The sequence below is a fragment of the Limulus polyphemus genome, unplaced genomic scaffold, assembly GCF_000517525.1.
Source record: "Limulus polyphemus unplaced genomic scaffold, Limulus_polyphemus-2.1.2 Scaffold5323, whole genome shotgun sequence".
Taxonomy (NCBI): domain Eukaryota; kingdom Metazoa; phylum Arthropoda; class Merostomata; order Xiphosura; family Limulidae; genus Limulus; species Limulus polyphemus.
Genome location: NW_013670933.1, coordinates 28,142 through 30,641, shown reverse-complemented (window position 1 = coordinate 30,641; position 2,500 = coordinate 28,142). Strand labels below are relative to the sequence as shown.

At 37.1% G+C, this 2,500-nt stretch overlaps 1 protein-coding gene across 1 annotated transcript in view; it reads left to right on the top strand.

The window, feature by feature from the left end:
- The window catches only part of LOC106472426 (cytochrome P450 4V2-like), a gene marked incomplete at its 3' end in the record, with an annotated part of 31,528 nt that overhangs the window by 3,991 nt on the left and 25,037 nt on the right, over window positions 1–2,500 (top strand). The gene's annotated exons all lie outside the window — the stretch shown is intronic.

Genomic DNA, 2,500 nt, shown 5'->3' with positions numbered 1-2,500 from the left:
CTTATCCACCTGGCCATATCGGGCCCCAAAAATTGGAAGAGCGCTGGTATAATTACAGAAGGTTATGTACTTTATATTAAAAATAATTTTGAATATGCAAAAGAGCAAATCGCATGACAACCACAGTCAATGTAAAATCGTGGTGGAATAGCATGTATCAGAATTACACCGGACGTTGATTGCTTTTGGAACGAGTATTTAAGAGCCCTTTTCGATGCAAAGTATTCATACACCCTGATCATAAAAATAAGTTCGGATCAGATATTTAGAATTTCCAAAACGGTAATATGCGTTGTATTTTATTGTATTGGAAAAGAAAGGAATGATACTCCAGCCTTTATAATCAAAGTGCAGTGAACAAGTGAGAATCCAATAACACAAAGCCTTCCACTGCCCCAGGCAACAGTACGTAATATAATTTGGTTTGGTTTGTTTTGAATTTCGCGCAAAGCTACACGAGGGCTATCTGCGTTAGCAGTCCCTAATTTAGCAGTGAAAGACTAGAGGGAAGGCAACTAGTCATCACCACACACCGCCAACTCTTGGGCTGCTCTTTTACCAACGAATAGTAGGATTGTCCGTCACATTGTAGCGCCCCCACAGCTGAAAAGGCGAGCATGTTTGGTGGGACGTGGATTCGAACCCGCGACCCACAGATTTCGAGTCAAGCGCCCATGCCAGGACTTTGTAATATAATAAAGAACGATTTTTTTCTGAAAAGCCCCCCAGTGGCACAGCGGTATGTCTGCGGACTTACAACGCTAGACACCAGGTTTCGAAACCCGTGGTGGGTAGAGCACAGATAACCCATTGTGTAGCTTTTTGCTTAATTCTAAACAAACAAACAAATAAATCTTTCTGAAAAAAATGTCACAAGACATGTGTATACAAGCTGCTTCCACAGCATATATATTCAAAAATCGCATACCTCAAGCATCTGGAGAATAAATGGGTATTCTTGGTATTCCATACGAATACATTCCAGTCAAGTCGTCGGACTCAATATCTGTGAATTTCTGAGATTCGGTTATTAAAACGGCGCTTAGAAACGATCGTCCTCCTTCACTAGATAGATTGCGGAAAGCAGTAGGGAAGGGGGGTATGCTTTGAACGTCACAGCCTTATAAGGAGCCTTTTGCAAAGGAAACTATGCTTATGGGCTATTGTAAGTATGCACGGTCGTCAGATATACAGAGCAAGACTGTACATAGCAACATGAACTATAATATAAAGTAGTCAACCTTTGTATAACAACAACATAATTAAAAATTGTTAATTTAAAAAAGGGAAATAGAGATTGTCAAAAAAGAATAGAAACAAATTTAATCAAAATGCAAATATTATAGTTTCAAGCCTACAACTAGGGAATCTAAAAAGTAAACTAACTAGGCTGGAAATAGTGTCTACATTATTTTCTCAAGCTACAAGTCCCTATTTTTGTCTCCATGTCTACAGCACTTATCAGATTTAGTGGAGTCAAAATAGATTTTTGTAGCTTGAGCTTGAAAAAAATAATGGAAACACTATTTTCAGCCTTGGAATTTTGTTTGTGGTGCCATTCAATAGATGGCGCAGTAGTTTGATGAAATACTATCTAACTTGATATGTATTTGTATGTGGTATTTTAAACCTGAACCCTACAAGCACACGGGCTAAACGTCGGGTCAGAAACCTCTAAGGTTCAGGTAAAGCCACGTCTAATTTTGGGTTACTGAAAGCGGTCTGTCAGTAGCACCCACCGTCAAAATATTTGGTTCGATTTGGAATAAAGGATAACGCGATTGGTTTTCACTCTTATAACGCACCCACAGATGAAAGTACGAAACGTATTTATTGATTTTTTTTGTGTGTTTTTTTCTGAAAAAAAATGTTCAGGAACTCTTCAATACCTTCTACAACCTTTTCCAATTGATAATCCATCCCACACCATGAGCATCCCAATCGAAAATCGAATACGCGGGCTCACTCCTAGTTAGCAGTAACACATTTGATGATATGAGTTTTATATGTACAATCAATTACATAAATAAAATCGTTAAATCTTAACAGAAGAAGCGATTTTTGTGTAATGTTTTATTTATTCTTGCTGCCCACTCATTAAAACGTACCGGTACGCCGTTCCGGCGCGTTCCGCCAGAAAAAAATCACTAGTTGAAGTAATTTTGCTTTCTCCAAACAAACGTATGATATATCAACAACAAAAATACTTTAGTACTGAAATATAGACCTGTAATAGCATGATATATGTCTCTTTTAGGAGAGTTGTAACTACCACAGAGCCTGAATAACAACAAAACGTTAGAAGTTACTATGCAATAGCTTACTAAATATTCTAAGTATAACATCGCTGATAAGTGAGTTATTAATTGCTTTTATATAACAGATTACACTTTACGTGTTAAGATCTATAGCGTTTACTAACTATGATTAAAACTGTTTCTTGATTTTTCGAAACATTAACTACTTTTATTGAAAGGACCTATCGGTAAATATTAGAAAA